This window comes from Rousettus aegyptiacus, unplaced genomic scaffold, assembly GCF_014176215.1.
Source record: "Rousettus aegyptiacus isolate mRouAeg1 unplaced genomic scaffold, mRouAeg1.p scaffold_m13_p_3, whole genome shotgun sequence".
Lineage (NCBI taxonomy): Eukaryota > Metazoa > Chordata > Mammalia > Chiroptera > Pteropodidae > Rousettus > Rousettus aegyptiacus.
Genome location: NW_023416306.1, coordinates 67,665,028 through 67,684,083, shown reverse-complemented (window position 1 = coordinate 67,684,083; position 19,056 = coordinate 67,665,028). Strand labels below are relative to the sequence as shown.

General features: G+C 35.1%; 1 protein-coding gene across 15 annotated transcripts in view; it reads left to right on the top strand.

Moving 5' to 3' along the window:
* Positions 1-19,056, top strand: part of LINGO2 (leucine rich repeat and Ig domain containing 2) — a 1,061,594-nt gene that overhangs the window by 227,698 nt on the left and 814,840 nt on the right. Inside the window, exon 1 of one of the 15 annotated variants that reach the window (XM_036217657.1) lies at positions 410-6,638. The exons of the other annotated variants lie outside the window; for them this stretch is intronic. The gene's annotated coding sequence lies outside the window, so the exon portion shown is untranslated. Of the gene's footprint in view, positions 1-409; positions 6,639-19,056 lie in introns of those variants that run through there. 15 annotated transcript variants of the gene reach the window in all.

Below are 19,056 nucleotides of genomic sequence, written 5' to 3'. Positions count from 1 at the left end.
AAATGTTTAGCAAAATAAAAACCAGTATCGAACCACGGATCTCAGAAAACAAGGAACATTCCACTTTAAATGGACAGCATTGTTATCATGATGGATTTATTCAGCAGACAATAGCTTCATTACCAAGGCAATCTGAATTAATCTGGAATTGAATCACTTCTTGCACAAACATTGGGGAAATTGAAGCAATTTTAGATTAAGGCATATAAATATCATGCTGAAAACTCTTTAACATGAATTCAAAATAAATTGAACCCTTTATTGTCTTACTTTTATTATTTTGCCTTTTTATTCCTTTGTTACAAAACACAAAGTTATAAAATATTTTTTTAAATATATGAAAGCATATTCTGGAATTCCAAATATAAATATTTGGAACAAAAGATAATCTGAATTTTTTAATAATTAAAATTATTTTCTATTCCTTTAATGCAGAAAAGTTTATTTCTTTTTCATACTCAGCATGAAGTTGTTTACAGCTTGTGACAGAATGGAAAAGACATAAGCCCTTGACATCAAAGTTTAGTCAACCTGTCCGTCAAAGTCAATTAAAGAAAATGCACAAAAGTAGGCATTTATTTGATGGACCCTTCTAGCTCATGTTAGTCATTTAGAGGCTCTTTCTGAGAGTCTCATTAGCTTGTCTATTTGCAAATGACTGTCACTGTCTGGGCATACTGCCTTTAGGTTCTGTTTTGCTGAAAGACAGCCATGTTGATCGGCATTGAGCAAGGAAATAAAAGATGAAAGTCATGTGCAGGCCAAAATGATTCAAAGAGAAATAAAACATATTTCAGTTACTGAGTTTAGCTGCTTATTAAGTGTTGTAGTTTTCAGATAGCTAAAGGTATTTCTCTCTTCAAATCCTTACATTGTCAAGCAAGAACTATTATACTCCTGTCAGCCCTCCCTTATCCCTTCCCTCCAAAATATTTTTGGTTCCTGTGTGTGGACCTATAGTTGTATCAAATTCTTGTACATGTAACATTACACTGTGCTGTCTTCTCCTGCTACTATCCCACTGATGCCTGAAGTTAGAGCAAATAAATTCATTAACACCAAGAAATATGTTTTAAAAAAAAACAGCTAGTGATGGGCTAGTAAAGAGTTCTTGTGCAACTAGTAGATTAGGAGACTATAGATTGAGATTTAAAGAGTCTTTTAAACCTTGCAAAGGGCTTTGGGCTTAAACAGAGGACTTTGGGGAACCCAATGAAACATAGGAGTGGCATGTTGAGATTAAATTTCAGGATGATCCTTCTGGCAGTAGTATGGAGAATATATTAGAAAGAGGTAAATAGAGTCATTTAAAGTGTGTAGCAGAATGTTGTAATATATATGAGAAGGAATTCAGGTCTAAACTAAAATAGTAGCAATGAAAATGGAGAATAAGTAATAGAGATGAGAAATTGGTGGTACACTATAAAGCTTTGTAACAAGATGTTGGGCAGGAGAGAGAAGAGACGAGAAAGAGTCTCTCGTTCTTAACACAGGTTAGGGTAATATAGGTGGAAACACAGGGTTAATTGGAGGAAGGTTACATTTGAAGGGTTTGTTAGACAACTGAGGAAATATTCTGGAACTTAAGAAGTTCCGAATAGAGATAAAATGTTTAAAGTGCCTATCGTTGGATTTCTCTGAGTATTAAATGAAATAATATCTATAACATGTTTAATACAGTGTCTTAACTACAAGTGCTCAATAAATGGCAGCCTATTGTTCCTGGTTATGGAATATAGAATGTGGATGTTTGGATTAACTAGAATGGAAGTTTGTCTCCAGTACTGAATCAGATGGATGAAGGATATAGAAAAAAATAAGTGAGGTTATAGTAAAGAATGGTTAAAATGATTGGTCCTGGGAATTATGCTATGTGAAAAATTAAAGGAAAAAAGGCTATAGATTGCAAGAAAAAGGAGTGGATGTTCATAAATATATACTGAATATGATGCAGTCTTGCTTCATGAAAATTAGTCATACTGCCAGGTCCTGCTCCTATCTTTTATTTTTTAAGCATCTATTTGATTTATATTTGCCTCATTTGTCTTGCCTCAACATAAAACATTTTACATTTGAAATCATTGACTAATACTATACTTGCTAATCAGATATATTTGAGCCCTGTGTTTCCTCAATCTAACCTTGGAGCCAAGTAATTATAGAAGCAGTGTTATGCTGTGCCATGACTCTGACAAGAGTCTTCATTTTTCTTCATCATGTGAACTATTTAGCCACTGACAACACATAAGGCAGTTCAAAGCAGACATGTAAAGTGCATCCCTAGATTATAACAGCGTAGCTCTTGGGGGTAGAAAAAGAATTTTCCTTTCAGCTTTCTAAATTCTTCTGGCTGAACTCATAGTCAAATTAACATGAGACAGGTTAACAGGAGAAAATGACCAAATTTATTACATATGTACATATTGAGGTTCTGCAAGAATATGAGGCCCCAGAGCCCATTGGGCAGTGGAGGCTTATGTGCCATTCTGAACTAAGGAGAGGAACTTCAAAGGGGAAGTAGGCAAGTCACAAGCAGATGAAAAGAAGCAAAGATGTGGTAAACAAATTCATGCTGGATTCCCATGAACTATGGGACACAGAGTGGTGTCCAATAAACAGACTTTGCTAGATTTCTCTCTGTCTGCAACATTTAATTCATATATGCTAAGGTACCCTTTCTGAAGCAGGTTTTTCTGTCTGAATTCCTTTAGGCAGTTAAGGGGGAGGTAAAAAGCCAACAAACAAACACACACACAAACAAACACTTCAGCTCTTCTTGAGTTTGTTGGGCTTTAATTGTTTTCGGCTCTAAACGATCTGCAACCCAGGGTGGCATCTAAGAGGAAGACCTACTCTGGACTTTTACCACCTTTATTAGAAGGAAGTCAGGCCAACTGGTCTCTCCTTGCATTGTAAATCTGTGTGATAGCAATGAGTAACTCAGTAGCAGACAAAATGGATCGTGCCTGCCCAGATGGAGGCAGAAATGCTCATGGAGGTTGTAAAACAAGCTTCTAAACAGCAAAGAGACACTGAGCTGTCTGCAGGGAAATGAAAAAGAACTGCAAATTAAGCATGGTGAGGTTATTCACTGTTTTATATTAGCGTCTCTAACTCCTATAAATGCTGTTTAGGGTTTTCACATGCTCAAAACTGTCATTTAATCTGGAATGATGTTGTTACATGTTTGAGAGTCATTTTGAAAACGTACTGAAAAGGATCTGACATCCATAGCATAATGTATACATCTGGGGACATGGCGGTAGTTTATTTGCCACTGCAAGTTTAATCTAAATCATCAAATATCTAATTTATCATGAAAAATAAAATTCCAGGAGTTTTTTCTTCTTCCTCAGGGTTATTAAACAATTTGAGTTCTTCCAGAAGAGAGAATGGCTCATGTGGAAAATATTTAATTGCCTGCATTTATATGACAGGGGTAGTGTTCTGAATCTAAAACAACATTTGATGAAAAGCAGCAAAGTAATATTGCCAAGAAACTGGTTTCACAGGTGACTGACTAATCCCCAAAGACTTTGTGGAAGAGCACTGGGCTAGTGGTCAGAGGAAGTGAAGGCTGGTCCTAAATCTGCCATTAATCAACCATAGGAATTTATAATATTTCCTCTCCCCCCCCCCCTATTTTTCTTACTCCCTCCTTCCCTTGTTCATTTCTTCCCTCCCTTCCTCCATCATTTTTAAATTGTATACTGTGCACCAGCATCATGTTAGTGATGGGGAGGGGTAGAATCTCCCCCCACACTCATTTTTAGTTTTTTATTGTGTGTGGCTGGCCTAGTAATAAAATAATAAAATTGACAGAAGACTTGAGTAATAGGAGAAAGACCAAGTTAATACGTATGCACAGGAGAATCATAATATGATGCTCAGATTATAAAATGCTCAAAGAGATCATCAAACCAGACACCTCTTTATACTTTCTAGACAAAGAAATAATAAATTTGTGAGAAACTGATAGGGCAAAGAAAGTGCTTATTAGAAAGAAATCTAAGCAAGATCTGGGCATTCGTTAGTGAGGTGCTGAAGCAAAGTTGGGGCTTCGTAGTAAATCAGTTAAGGCCGTACGAGGTTTGTTTATATAGGAGTCTTACTCTGGATTAAAAAAAAAAATATATGGTAAGGTTCTCTCAGCCCTCAGGAGCAGTCAGGGTATCTATCACATGGGAGATTTATCTCCTTTAGGGAGACAGAGAGGTCAGGGTTTTCTTCTTGCACAGACAATTTCTTAAATAACTTTAATTCAAAATAATCAATACCACATCTTGGAGCAGCCTGCCCTGGGCCTTGACATTAGCTACTAGGTACAAAGATAAAATATACTTCTTCTGCCTTGAAAGAAGGTTGGAAAGATTGAGAGGGCGTCAGACCATATGATTCACCTCCCTTGCAGTTCTGATAGTTGAAAGAGTAGCCTTGGTGCATCAGGGTTACATGAAGGACACTCAAGGAAGAGTGTAGCCTGTGCTATCAGGAATGCAAATTGTGTTTGTCAACTTGCCAGTCTTTGGGCATCCCTGCAGCACAAAGTGGAGAGGAGAAGAGTAAGGATAGATGACCTTGAAGTTGATGCAGAGAAGTCATAAAGAGCCATTCAAAGCAATTTGAGCTTTATCTTAAGGACAAGGAAGGGTTCTAACTTACATGATAAGGTTTGCACTTAGAAAAATAATTAATCTAAAAATAAATATGAGAAAGATGTTAAGAGAATGTAATGAAGATCAGACATTTATAAATTAGCTCCTTCGAAGCAAGATAACCTTATGATTTAGGTATGAATCTTAGTCTCAATCTCAGGGGTGCTAAAATTTACTTTTTATAGCTCACTTAATTTGTATTCTGATTTTGTTTTTTCCTCAAGCCAGAAAAATATTAACCTGAGCCTTTGGTTGAGTTTGCCTCCTTCCTCAGCTCTGCGGAATTGTGCCATGATCCCCAGATTTACACTGTGCCATGGTGTCACAGGAGAAAGAGTTGTGAACGGTGTATATCGGTTTATGCAGATATTGAAGTATCTATAGTTTCCTCCACATAATTCCTGCAGGTTCAGATTTGGAGATGGGAGCTATTAGCTAAGGCCCTGTGTTGAGGAACTCCCAATCCCTTGGCTCTGCTTTTGGATTCTGAGGGTACCTATGCTGGGGATATGTAGCCAGCCTACTTACCACACCTCTCCTCTCTTCGGCCAGCCCAGTTGAAACACTTCAGCCTGAGGCTAACTTTGTCTTCTTTAATGTTTTTTTCCACTCCTCTTTTGTCGATACCCTTCTGCCCTTCCTATTAGCTAACACTTTCAATTCTCCTAAGCATTTCGCGTTTTGAAAAACAAAAGCCAGAGAGAACTCTACTTGGGCTTTCCTGTGTGGCATATCCCTCCCCTGAGAAAACAAGGTCAGGAGCAGATAACCCATCTGAACTGTGCTAAAAATAAAATAAGGGAAACACAAAGAAAAACGCAAACAAAATAAAGTCATTAATCTCAAAATATCACCTAGCTTCACCTGCTCCACACACCATTTTCTCCCTTTTTTCCTAAACTGCTTCCATTGAATTTTGTAGTTTACTAACAGTCTCCACTTCCAGTGAACATTTCCTTCATGCAGTTCACTGTGCTAGCCTGTTCATATGCAGCTTTAGTTTCCTGATCTTCTCTCTCCTCCACAAGTTACCCCCTAGAACACTCTCCCCAGTATTGCAGAAGCTTACTTGAGCAGGCATACAAGGCAAGTTGCATGGCCTAGAACTTGCTGCCTACTAAGGCTATTCTTAGCTTCCTTGTCATTAAGTAAGGGCGTTGCACTATGTCATACCAAAAGTGTTCTCTAGCAGTTTTCCATGTCCTGGTCAGAGCAAAAAAACTAGGGAATGTAAGTTTTCCACTTTCACACTTTCATTTGTCAGAGAGATGTGCTCAGTGTCTGAGCAGGGGCCTGAGTGGGACCTTTTAAAACTATGTGGTGGGAAGTTCTATAGCATTATTGTTACTATAGTTTGGTTACTTTATGAACCAAATAGGCCTTTGCAAGTAGCCTGAAACTTAGCTATAGCCTTTTTTTTTTTTTTTAATGGAGAAATAGGTCTGTGTTCTGAATAACCATACCACACTTTCTTTATTAAAGTCCAGAACTACTTATACTTAAGATTCTCTGAACATCTCTGGAGATTTAATAATGACCCTACCTATGTTTCCTGCCAGGAATAAGAAGTAAATTATTTTTGCAGTTACTGAATATGTCTTTTTCCTTTTCCTCTTTTAGTAGAGTCTAATAAGTCATTCTGCTTTATAGTTTCAAGTGAAATGTTACTTTTCGAGAACAAGATACCAAGACCCACAAAAAAGCTTCCACACCCTTTGATTTAGTGATCTTATTTCTAAAAACCTATCCTAAGAAAATAATCCCAATGTAGAAAAAGCTATATTTATCCAGATGTTTATTAAAGCATGTTTAACAAAACAACAAATGAAGGACTATAACTTCATTAACTATAACTATTTCCCAAAATAGGATCATACGGTAATGGCAAGTAAAATATGACTTATTTAATGAATCTTTTGCAGTTGTATCAACAATTAAAGACGGTGGCACCAAGGAAGGTCTGAGTTGTACTCATGAGATGAAGTAGGTGTATTTTAATTTTAAAAAGAGTGAAAGGACATATTTTTTTTAAAAAAACTGATGAGTTAATATAATATAATGAGATTATTAGTAGTTTTTTTCTTTGTATTTTTTAAATATTTTAGTATTATAAGTAAATGAAAATAAATGAATGTTAAAATATAATCCACTAATATTCACCAAATATAGAAATAACTGAACTGAATTCTCTGATTAGAGAGCATTAGAGGCATTTTGGGGCCAACCAAAGGGAGTTAGATACATTTACCACATATAGAGAAGTATCACAAAAGTGTTCAATACTATTTTTAAATGAGTGTTCCTGCGTTGATAAAGTAGTAAGTCAGTAAACCAACAAATGAATAAGTCATTAAAGCTATAGTTTTATAAGTTTTGTCATTGGTTTAAGAAAAAGGAGCGATTATAGCAAATACATTAATACTAAGTTTTTAGTATTATTATTAGCAGTAATAATAGTAATATTATTATAATTACTATTTAGAAATAATAGTAACAACTGAATAAGTGTAGAGATAGGTATATTTTTTTCTTTTATATAAATTATAAAATAATATTAATAGCAATTTAAATTAGCACAAACAGTTGTATACCAGAGTGTCTGGCGGGGGGAGGGGTGTACACTTGAAGATGTCATGTAAGAGTTAGTTATATGTCAGGGCTTTGATATAATAAGACTTTAGCAAAGTCTTATAAGGTAGAGAATACTTTTCTAAGTCAGGAATTTAACAGACATTTATTCGAATACAGTTCTATGGCTTATGAGCTGCAAAATCTTAGATAAATTACTGAATCGTTTTGAGCCTCAAGGTCCTGCAAAAAAGAGGATACTTAACGTTGCAAGGACTAGATGAGATAATGCCTAATTCCTGACACAAAGTAGTTATTGAATACATAGTTGTTAATTTGTTTGTTGAAAAGACAGCAGAGCATTTTGGTTAGGAGAACAGATTCTGGAGCTGGACTGGTTGCCTCTGAAACCCAACTCTGTCACTTCTAAGCTATATGGCCTTAGGTAAATGATTTAATGTTGATATACCTTGCTCTCCTCACCTATAAAATGAGGATGATAATAAGAGCATTGGGCTCATAGAGTTGTTAAAATGAAATTAATACACTTATATAAAGTACCTATGGCAGTTTCTAGCACTAAGTAAGCACTCATAGGTGAGATAAGGGTAAAGAGAACTAATATTTATCAAGTATGTTACACATCAACTATCGTTTTAATCCTGCTGTTATATTACCTCATACAATCTTCACAGCAATCTCAAGAGATAAGGAGTTCTTTCTCTATTTTTCACACCAAGAAACAAATTTAGAGAACCAAAATCTCTTCGGTCCATGAAAACACCTGTCTCAACTGTTTAAATCCTTCTCTCGCTTCTTCTCTTATTGTTAGATTGGTTCTCCTTCTAGAGAGTGGATACTATATGGGTTTATTGATTTACTTTAGTTTGTTTTTTCAGTCTGTTTTATGACAAATTCTAGAGTTAATTGGGAGAGTCTTTGGTCTTATGCCCTTGTCTGGTCTGTGTTTGTAATGCTCAAACACCTGAAAGCCCACAGAGAAGGCATAGAAAGAGTGGATAATTTATTAATGGCAAATAAAATCTATCTAGAGGATCTCCATCTGCTCAAAATGCTAAATTAAATCATTTAAAGAATTTGTCCCATTAACTCTTTGGGTATCATGTGACAGCCACAGTGCTTGTACTGAAGATAAAAGGTGAGCCAAAGGAACATAATCTCTCCATCAAGAAACTTACAGTCCATTTTGAGAGAGAGAGATGTTTACAAACCTAAACAAAAAATATAGACGTACAGGTTGTGATATTTGCTGTAAGAACAAAAAATAGATACAGTGGAAAATATTATCTATGTGAACAGAGGGTAATACAGTTTCAATAGGCAGTGAAGGAAGGCTTCTCAGTGGAGGTGATATTTACATTGAAACCTGAACGATGAAGAGAAGACAGTCCTGAGAAGGTGGGCAGGGGCTATCAGTGAAAGAGGTGTCTCTGTCACAGGACAATTAGAATAACAGAAATACATTTCACTGGAGTTATATTTTGACTAGGCTTGGAGCAAGTGAAAATCATATGTGGTCTAAATTACTCTTAGAAATTTGTTAAATAGTTCATGAAGTAGAATACCATGTACATAGTTATGCATGGTAGTAATTCTCACGCATATTAAGAATAGATGCAAATGAAGGTATTTCTAGCATTCAGACCATTATGCCTTAAAACAGATAACAAATCCTTGTGTTCCTGTGGCAGGGGTGAAAAAGTCCAAACTTTCCCATTTTTCTTCTTACTCTACTTTATTTTAAGATTGTTTTAGAACAGTGACTGTTAAATGCCAATGTGATGAAACTTCACTGGAGCTGTTCTGAACTGCGACTCAGATGAATTATTTCTTTTAAGGACCCAGATGGAACATTGGATAATACAATGCCTTTCTCATTTCATTGCCCTTTTAGCCTCCCTTTTCTGCTTAAGGGTAAGGCTGCTTTGCACAGGTATTTTCTCTGGACTTGAGCTATCTATCTGGCATAAGTGTACTGCCATCAAAGCTTCTTTATATACCCTGACCTATTTATTTTCTAAAGCTGACTTAAGAAAAATTGTTTTTACGAAGTTCAGGGATCCCAAGACTACACTCAGTTTTGATAATTCACTAGAGGGACTCATAGGAATCATTGAAAGCCATACTTATAGTATGGTTTATTAAGGCAAAAGGATCTGGATTAAAATCAGCCAAGGCAAGGGACATGTAGGGCACTGTCCAGGACGGTTCCAAATGTGAAGCTTCTCTTTGTCATTTCCCAGTTGAATCACGGACAGCACTAGGGTTTTGTTTTTGTTTTTGTTTGGCTATGATGTGTGACAATATTCAGGGAGCATTGCCATCCAGGAAAGCTCACTTGAGCCATGGCGTCCAGAGTTCTTACTGGAGCTTAATAGACATGGCTGGCTGCCTTCATGGCTGACCTTTTGTTTCTAGTTCCTCTAGATGTCAAGCTGATACCACTTGGCTGAAAGCTCCCACTGTATATTATGCCTTTAAACTCTCTCCTATGGCCCAAGGCCCTCAGGTAAACAAAGACATTCTTCTCAGGAAGAACATTTTAAGTATTCTAAGAGATCCGATCCATGGGCAAAAGCAAGATCTCTCTTTAGATAAAATTAATTCTTTTTTTTTTTGAAATCTAATTCTTTTTTTTTAATAGTATTTTTTAAAATTTTTCGGTTATAGTTGGCATTCAATCTTATATTAGTTTCTGGTGTACAACATAGCGATTAGAGACATCTGTATAACTCACAAAGTGATCGCCCTGATAAATCTAGTACCCTTCTGATACCGTACATAGTTATTCCAATATTATTGATTATATTCCTTATGCTGTACTTTATATCTGCATGACTATTTTGTAACTACCTATTTATATTTCTTAATCCATTTTCCTTTCCCCCTTTCAGTTTAATTTTTTATTATCAAGTTCTGCTTCAGTATTTTAGACACTTAAAAACACTTATATACTGCAAAATTATAACAAACTTTGTCAATACAATCTTGATAAAGGAAAGGAAAACATAACATGTGTTGATAGTCATTTCTCTTACAAGCATCTATAGTTAAGACACACCTAACTGATAAGATTGCCTGTCATACCACACTGTAAACCAGTTGTTTTTGTTCTATGATAGGAAGAATAATCATCCAGGCAGAGCAATTAGCTTATGCAAAGGGCAGGGGTGAGAAAAAGTTTGTTTTAGAAAAGGAAAGCAAGCCAGGACAGTTAGAGCATAATGCACAAGGTGAGAGTGGCCTCCAGTTTGTCAGGGGTCAGATAATGAAAGCTCAGTTGCTTAAGTTAAATTCAGAGGGACTCCTTCCTAAAGGTTTTGAGAAGGGGAGTGATCTGATTTACATCTCAAAAACAAAACAAAACAAAACATCTGACTGCTCTGTGCTTCTTTAAAACCATACTTTTCTAGGCTAAGTAGGATCATTTGAGTTTGTAACAGTACCTACCTCTTTTTCCCCAACTTTCTCTCGCGCGCTCTCTCTCTCTCTCTCTCTCTCTCTCTCTCTCTCTCTCTCTCTCTCTCTCTTTTCCTATACAACAGAACTGGCTGATTTTTGTTGGTCAGCCTTAAGGTGGTTGCCGAATGTTCCTCTTTACTCTCAAATACTGTTTAGTCACTTGCTGGTTAATAATTGGCCTATTACTATGGCTCTGAGGCCTTCTTTGATTTTGTCCAGAAGTTGTCTGGTTGCTTTTGTAACTGGACCAGGGTTTTTTCCTCTGGTACTGCCTTCATTAGTAATTGTTAGTTGATAGCTCCTGAGTGGAAAGCTTCTTTCTTCTGCCTTCTGTAGTCAGTTGTCCCCTGAGTGGCCTATTCCAGTCCTATTGTATGCCAAGCAATTCATTTCATTTTTCCTTCCAGGATTCTCTCTTGTAACATATGCCAAATCAAGTCCCAAACAGATGTCTCTCTTTCAGATGCTAGGCAAAGTATTTTGGGCTGATCAGTTTTTAGTGGCCCACAGAGGCTAAAAGATTTTTTGTCTTATTTATTTTTAAAGCTTCTAAATTTAAATGTGTTCGTGAGAGAATCCAGATTAGTAATCAAGAAACTAATGCTACTCCAAAAACAAACCAGCCATCAAAACTAGGGTTTAAAAACTATTAGTGAGAGTCTAAGAAGTTAGATCTTTCTGCTTGTGAGCTGACTGGAGCACTCTTTTAAGAGCCAATGTATCCTGGAGATTTTACCGGTAACTTTGCACAGTAATACACACACTTGCAGAGTACTCAGTCTCTAAATCAACATGAAACTGTCCTTAACTGAGTAAATATCTGTCATTGTTAACTATATATAAAGACATGGAAAGAATCACTCATTGGTAATTATTTTCTTAGAGGCTGTGATTGTAGATAGAGACATTTAATTCCCTGGGATTTAAATAGCCCACTAGATATGTACCTCTGTATTAGTTTGCTATGGTTGCTTTAGCAAACGATCACAAACTTTTGGGGTTAAAACAACACACATTTTATTAGCTTAAAGTTGTGCAAGTCAAAGCTCAAAATCAATTTTACTGGGCTGAAATCAAGGTGACAGCTGGACCCAACTTCCTCAAGAGGCATTAAAGGAAAATCCATTTTCTCTCCCTTATCAGTTTCTGGAGCTGCATTTCTTGTATTACTTGCTTCCTGGCCCCTTTCTCCCTCTTCATTGCCAGCCAAGCAGATTAGGTACTTCAATACCTTCGGTAGTCAAATCTCCCTCTGCCTCTTTTTATGAGAGCATTTATAATTACATTTAGGACCAACTTGGATAGTCCTGAATAATCCCTCCATCCCAAAATTTGTAATCACACCTACAAAGTCCCATTTGACATATAAGGTAACACATTCACAGTTTCTAAGGATTATGATCAGGATATCTTTGAGACCCATTATTCAGTTTACTATAGCCTGTAAATAATCCAGAGTCTTTGTTTTACCTGTGTCACAGGACAGTGACATTTAATTAAGAGAAAGTGTGTGAGGGATTTTATAAACTTGAAATATGAGTGTGTGTATATATACACACACACACACACACACACACACACACACACACCAATAGATGTTCATTTGTTGATTCATTCATTTATTTATTCATTTTGATCCCATTTAGTGTTATAACTCCAGGAGTTATCTTGGAAATACATAACAGAGAGAAAATTTAAATTTAACCATGACTTACAATAAGATTATTAAGCAGCTTAATTATTTCCTGTGGTTAACTGCTGTTTTTACTTACAGTGGGCATCCATTGAACCAGAAAGTATTTTTTTCTTTCTTAAAGAAACTTAATTGAACCTAAAAGTTTGGATGTCTCTTTGCCTCATTCATAAAATACATTCAACCCTCTGAAAAGAAGCCAGACTTCTGAATTTATCAATGAGCACAGAAGCTGTGGTGCTTTCACTTGTTAAGATTCTTTCCATTACAAGTGATGGAAAACATGGTTTGTGCTAGTTTGAACAAAATAGGGCTGTACCTGCTCAGGCAATTGAAAAGTTCAGTGTTGGACTGGTTTATCAGTGAGGGTCAAGCAGAAAATAGATAGAACATTCAAATTGGGTTATTTGAGAAATAGTTGCCAAAGAGAGTATGTAGAAAGTTGTGGGTGGGGTAGCAGGAAGCCACAAGAAGTAGAGGGCACAGTAGCCCAGGAGATATAAACAAAGAACTGTTACTAAGTCGAGGGCCCGGGAGAGCAAGGTAGATAGCAGTTCTTGGGACCTGGACAGAGATTCCTGTGGAGAAGATCACCTGATAGGACTTAAGGTTTTAGTCAGGGTATAAACCTATTGCAGCACCTCAGCATAATTAAATAGCCTCCCTTTATTTTCCTCCATCTCTCTCATCTCCTGCTCCTGTTTGCAATTGGTAAAACTGACTCGTAGCGAGAGGCAGCGAAGCTCCTTGATGCAGTCCTTACAGATGCAGTCCCCCAGTCCATACACTGAACAAGATGGAAAAGTGGTGAGTGGATATGGAGGCGTGGATGGAAGGTTTAGGCACACTGGTTTTAGACACTGTTGATGTTAGGATCTCAGGGTTTAGCTTTTCTCCCTTCCTCCTCTCCTCCTCTCTCTCTTGGCTCTGCTTCATTTTTCTGTTGCCCAGTTTCAGACAGACTCTCTCTCTCTCACCCTACCAAGATAGTTGCCACGGGTCCCAGCTCATAACGTCGAATGCAGAGAAAAGAATACCTCTCAGTCAAATCAAATCATCTCGACAAAAATCTGTAATTGTCTTATTGGTGTGATGGGACTACCTGCCTATCTTTCAATCAGTCACATGGTTCAGGGGCTGCCAAAGCTTTCATCGGCCTGCCAGATTCCTTATAGCCTCTGAGCAGGAGTGGAATCAGCTCCATGGAACTGTGTGACATGAGACAGAAGAATACAGGATTCACAAATGATAATCCCACATTTATAAGTGAAATGTAAATGGATGTTGGATGTTCAGTGTTTTTTTTTTTTACAGGGATTAGAAACTTTTGTATCTGATACTGCTTATGAAAGGATTAATAATTTAATCTCATTATGACCAACATAAGGTATTTTTAGGTATACACTAAACTCATCTCTCAATTTTGTCTCTTCTCATATGTGCCGTAAAAGTGATTTTGCTATCATAATTCCGTTTTCTATTATTGCTTACACTTTTTAAATGAATATTTAATACTTAAATGCACATATTTGTGTACAGTTTTACATTTTCTATAGTAGTATTCACTTGTAATCTTTAGGACTCGCTAATGATGTAGGTGGTTTATTTACACTTTATACATTTGAAAATGTTACCTAAAAAGAGATTAAGTGATTTACTAACAGCTCTTAGGAACTTAATCAGGGATTTAAACTAAGGATTTTCTGATCTGAGACAAATGCATATGTGGAAACTATTCAAGATTTTGCTATGTTGATTCTAGTATTTCTCTCTCTATCTCTCTCTCTCTCTCCCCCACCCCCAAATGGCTCCCCCTACCGTTTGTGTATGTGTGAAGTTGATATAGCAAAAACTAATGGATTGAACACTTTATGATTTCCATAAGGACTAATGTTTATGTTTGCAAAATATCTTTCTTACTGATCCATTACTACATATGAAATTTCTAAAGCATTTGTCAGTAAAAATTTCTTTGTAGATATGTACATAAAGTAAAAAAGCATTAATAAGAAAGGATAATATTTTTCGGCCATCACATATTTATTGACCAATTTATTGAACTAAGTAAATATTTCCTAATAAAAAATAAAATCCAGAAGAATGTGTCATAGACATAGATTTTTTATGAAAAAAAGATGCAAGGGGCAGTGAGAACCAAAATATTTTTTGTTTATTTGTTTAGAGTGAATCCAGTTATATAAATAGCAAATCTGAACTTTTGAACTTATAACAACCATAATAAATAGGTTATACAGCTCTGTATATATGTAACTGTATTATGAAATCAAATTCTTTATTGATACCAGGCTTTATCAGATACTTTAAGAAAAGATATTGAGAACTTTAAAGGTAGTTTCCTATAATTCAGCCTGTATAGGTCTACTTTAAAATGTCCATGCCTTTGAATAATTCCACTTCTGAGAATCTATTTTAGAAAATCATCTTAAATGGGAAATTTTACACACACACACACACACACACACACACACACACACACTCAAATTTATATCTATATTTAAGTTTAATTGATAGAATGCTTTTATTATAGAAAAAAAATTGGAAATAAATCTTCAAAATAGAGGGCTAGTTAATATATTACATTGCAAAAATTTGTTGTCATAGATAGTATTTTTGCTAATTTCATATAAAGCAGGGAATATGCTTCAGTTTAAATTAAATGAGAAAGACACAACAAAAGTTACCTTAAAGCTCTTCCTATTCTAACTCTGTAACATCTATGTTTGCTAAAAGAAGTCTGAAAGGATATAACATTACAACATTAGCAATAGTTGTGTTCGTGTGCTGACGCTAAGAATGTTTTTCTCTTCCTGCCTTCATTTTTAGAATTATCTATAATGTGCTTACATCACTTTTATAAAGACAGCAGATAATTGTAACACATGAGAAAAAATAACCTTCATTGTCCTTGTATATTCCTATAATCTTTTTCAGAGTACTACTGGTTAATAGAATTCCCATGTCCTCTCTAGCTTCATGTCCATTGTCTAGAAATGATTTTTGATTGTGATTGCTTTGTATAAATGATACATGGGCCTGGTTATTTTAAGATTAACTCTAGACCCTTATGCGTTACTGTTCCAGGACTTTGTTAGGAATTGTTGTTACTCATTCACAATAATTCAAAGTAGATCGTATGCCATATTACAAAGTATGCTTCTTAAGAAAAAGTGAAAAGGGATTCTGTAATGATGGTCCCTGGGATTGGCATGTAGGCTTACTGACTACAGAAAATGTAGTCAATGATAAGAAATGTGAAATACGTCCTATAATTATCATTATCATCATCACAGATTCATGGCTGAACCCTCAAGCCTGACTGTAGGATAGGTGAAAAATAAATAAACTCATTAGGCATGTCAGCTTCAGTTCATAATGAGAAGTAGCTTAGCTAGTACACATGAATGTCTGGCCACTTTCTGTGGCTCATATGTTTTGAGTTGCAGGAAGATAAATATTCTCTAGATGCCCAAGGGGAATGTAAAGTGAGCAGTGTAGGAGCATCTATCTTGAAGTATTAGTTAAGTAACTCAACTATTTTTCATAAATGTAGGCTGGAACTTCTATAGTTGAGTGTATTAGAATTCAGTTTATCCATTGGGAACTCTACATTAACTTTTGACCATGTTTTCTTCTTAACTTAGTCTCCTAGTGGATTCATTCACACAGCCAGCTCGTTGGATTTTGCTTTGTGATTTAAAAATAATAATAATAATAATAATAACAACTTTGTGTTGTAGTGTTGTTGTTGTTTTTGCTTATGCCTTAGTTTTGTCTTTAAAAAACTTTTTTTTTTCCCCAGCAAAATATATGTTGAGATAGAGAAATGGAGAAAGTATGTAAAGGCGAGAGCAAAAGGAGAGTTGGAATGTTGTTGTGTAAGTTGAAATATTCTTCTCTGGTATATTGATTCTTATGTCTCTATTTTATATGCATTTTAGTCTAACTTTCAAATCAATAGCTGAAAAAAATGGGTGCAATTTTTTTATTCATAATTTTACATATCACAAGTGTATATATATTCACACATACATCATATATATTTTTCCCCATATTGTTTTTTTAAATAAAATTTTCAAAAAGATTTCTTATTTGTTATTTGTTGTATATACAGTTTATTTTAAGAATTGGAGAATTTTTAAAGACTCTAAATATTACAGTGACTCCAAGAGATCATGAGGACAAATCTTATATGAATTGTAGGGATGCCTCCTATGATATCCTTGAGAGGTGGCGATCAATCATTTGTCCCATATTCCAGGCAACAGGAAACTCACTACATTAGGAAATGGGCTAGTCCATTGTGGAATACTCATCTCTTACATTGGTCATAGTTTTATTCTATAAAACACCATTAAATAATAACTTCTTTTTTTTCTTAAGACTTTCTTTACAGTATCATGGCAGGAATTGTGCCTGTCCAAGTACTATTTCATATGTTAAAAAGTCCTCTCCCTGCCCCCCACCATGTGACATGGATTTCTGGGTCCCTTGGGACTGTTTTATGAATGAATTCTTTGGCTCATCAGTATATTCCTTAAAATATAGTGTGTAGACATGAATACAGTTTCCCAGAAGTGATTTCTTAGGCACAAAGTATAAAGATTATTTGATTATTTTTCATTATTATTTTTTGTGAGTACAATATCTCTGCTACAACCAATTTTTATTAATTTATTTATTTTTGTAACTAGACCATGCTATTAACTCATAGAGATTGTAATCAGATTTTTTTTTAATGGAACTTGCTGATAGGGCAAGTGTATCTGTTTGTAATTGCATTCAGCCTCTATGGATGAGGTCTGAAAATAATCAGCTGAAAGGCAACAGAAATTTATTTTTTCTCAAGTCATAGAAGACTGGAATTAGGCAGCCCTGGGTTAAAGTATCATGAAGAATCTACAATGTTGTCAGGGATCTAGGCTCCTTGTAACACTGTGATCTACAGTCTAATGCAGCTCTTCTGTTCTTTAATCACAAGGTAGCTTCTTGACTCTAGATATGATCATCTGATCTAGGCTTATTTAAATAATCTATTCCATTTCTCTTTGGATAGAGTCTGTACATTTATACTATTTGTTTGTACACACAGAAATATTTAAAACACAAAAATTAGTTTTCAAAGAATAAAACCATTTGATTATTGTTAAAAGGTATTCTGCTTTTTTACCCATTCATGTTTTAATGAGCTATTCTCTGTCTGGAAATTATGTCACAGGAAAGTCAGGTTTCTCTTGGGAATTGATTGTAGCAAAATTGTGGCTTCTAATATTTTTTCTGTTAGAATAAATTTAAACAATAGTGACATGATTGTATTCAAAACTATAATTCAGAGACAGTAACTATCACATGCCTACATAACATTGTAAATTTAAAAAATCATATTTGTGCAAAGCATTTGCTTTTATTTGAGGGAATCTTCTTTATAACAAAAATGTACACACTATATTACCTTATTTGATTAAGAAAACTTCTAGTGTTCTTATGACCTATTTTTCTGGAAATAATGGTATTTCATCTGTTTATTTTCTATTTTGCCTATCATAAAAACTAAGTATAATTCAGTGCTCTACTTTGCTTCATTCTTGAAAGCCTTGTTTCTGACCTTGCCTCTTCTCGCTAGATTGAAAATATTTGTGACTAGACATATGTTCTTGGAAGGTTTAACTTAATAGCTATTTCTGATCTTTGCTGATATTGGATCATCTTTATTGCTTGATTAACGTTTAAATTCAATAGCAAACTGAAGTAGGTTTCTATCCTTATCTAGCTAAATTGCTCATCTATGTGCTTTACCAAAGACTCTTCCAGACTGACACCAACAACATGATGACCAACCTTGAGGTCTCAGAGGAAAAGAATAATATCACATGGTTACGAGATGAGGTAGAAGAGATGGAGGTAGTATGATATTATGCTACTATCTAATATATAATAGATATTAGAGTCCTTTTGCCCTATTGTCTTATTCCATATATTATGGGGAAAGGTGCAATTAAAAGATAACTAGAAAGTAAGTTTTATAAAGCTTGTATAAGGCATATGTACAACATGGCAACCCTATGAAGGAGATTCTGTTATTCTGATTCAGCTCAAAGAGTTTGAGTAATTTAACTGCATTTACACATATATAAGAGAATATGAACAATAAAATCTGTATCTATATGAAGCATACAGGAGGAAAGACAAAATGACAGTATATGTAAGTAATTAATATTAATACATTTTGGAGCCTCTGATGACTAGTGGCTAAAGGCATTAAAGTATGTCCTTCTGTTATAATTGTTAAGTTACAGGGTAACTCAGAATAAGTCTCCCCATACAGTATTTTATGGGATATCTGTATTCTTTAGGAAAATAATAGGTATTACATAAAATTTTAAACAAAGAATTCCACAGTCAAATTCAAGGAAGTACTATATATTATATTTGTTCTTAATGTCAGGACATGTGTCTTTTAGTATGACCTTTTGAAGAGCAAACACAGATCTAGATGAAATAGTCTAGTTTATATTGACCTCATGTTGCCATATTGGACAATATGAGATCTAAAGTATAAATGACACTAACTTAGCTCTATAGAGTACATTCTGCATAATTCATTTATTAGAAATAGAAAGTCATTTTTTCTTATTGTGA